This window comes from Pan troglodytes, chromosome 5 (assembly GCF_028858775.2).
Source record: "Pan troglodytes isolate AG18354 chromosome 5, NHGRI_mPanTro3-v2.0_pri, whole genome shotgun sequence".
NCBI lineage: Eukaryota > Metazoa > Chordata > Mammalia > Primates > Hominidae > Pan > Pan troglodytes.
Genome location: NC_072403.2, coordinates 170,957,862 through 170,959,315, shown reverse-complemented (window position 1 = coordinate 170,959,315; position 1,454 = coordinate 170,957,862). Strand labels below are relative to the sequence as shown.

Here is a 1,454-nt window from a genome sequence, read left to right as displayed (position 1 = left end):
CAAGCGATTCTCCTGCCTCAGCCTCCCGAGTAGCTGAGACTACAGGCGCACACCACCATGCCCAGCTAATTTTTGTATTTTTTTTAGTAGAGACGGGGTTTCACCATATTGGCCAGGCTGATCTTGAACTCCTGACCTCGTGATCCACCTGCTTCAGCCTCCCAAAGTGCTGGGATTACAGGCGTGAGCCACCACACCCGGCCACAATAATCTTTAATGATTTTTTGAACAGTGAACTTCTATATCATGATTTAACCAATAAACTAAATTTAAAATGAAAAAAAAAAGATAAAAATGGGCTGGGTACAGTGGCTTATGCCTGTAATCCTAGCATTTTGGGAAGCCAAGGTGGGAGGATCACTTGAAGCCAGCAGTTCAACACCAGCCTAGGCAACGAAGCAAGACCTCAACTCTATAAAAAAAAATTTATTTTAATTAAAATTACAATTACAAAAAGATAAAAATGGTACACCTGAACGGCGCACTTACCATGGACGAGGCTTACAGGACCAGAAGTTGCTCTGGATGAGTCAATGAGTGAGTGAGTGGTGAGTGAATGTGAAGGCCTAGGGCATTACTGTACACTGCAGTGGACTTGATAAACATTGTACATGTAGGCTATGCTAAATGTGTAACAAGTATTTTTCTTTCTTCAGTAATAAATTAAGGAATGACACAGAGAAGATCAGCATGGCCCCTGTGCAAGGATGACATGTGAATTAATCTGTTCTCACATTGCTGTAAAGAAATACCCGAGAGTGGGTAATTTATAAAGGAAAGAAGTTTAACTGACTCACAGTTCAGCATGGCTGGGGAGACCTTAGGAAAGAAACACAATCGTGGCAGAAGGCAAAGGAAAAGCAGGGCACCTTCTTCACAAGGCAGCAGGAAGGAGAAGTGAGTGCAAGCAGGGGAAATGCTAGACACGTATAAAACCATCAGATCTCGGCAGGGCGCGGTGGCTCACACCTATAATCCTAGCACTTTGGGAGGGCGAGGCGGGCAGATCACCTGAGGTCAGGAGTTCAAGACCAGCTTGGCCAACATGGGGAAACCCCGTCTCTACTAAAAATACAAAAATTAGCCGGGCAAGGTGGCAGGTGCCTGTAATCCCAGCTACTCGGGGGGCTGAGGCAGGAGAATCACTTGAACCCAGGAGGCAGAGGTTGCAGTGAGCCGAGATCATGCCATTGCACTCCAGCCTGGGCTACAGAGCAAGACTCTGTCACAAAAAAAAAAAAAAAAAAAAAAAAAAAAAATCAGATCTCATGACAACTCACTCACTATCACAATAACAGCATGGGGGAAATTGCCCCTGTGATCCAATCACTTCCCACTGGGTCCCTCCTATGACATGTGGGGATTATGGGGATTACAATTCAAGATGAGATTTGGGTGGGGACACAGCCAAACCATATCAACATGTAAATTCATGCAGTGTTCCATATTTTAAA

At 44.6% G+C, this 1,454-nt stretch overlaps 1 non-coding gene across 1 annotated transcript; it reads left to right on the top strand.

The window, feature by feature from the left end:
- Positions 1-636: 636 nt before the first annotated feature.
- On the top strand, positions 637-742 carry LOC112209617 (U6 spliceosomal RNA). Its single transcript, XR_002944447.1, has one exon. It is a non-coding gene; the product is annotated as a U6 spliceosomal RNA (small nuclear RNA).
- Positions 743-1,454: the final 712 nt, after the last annotated feature.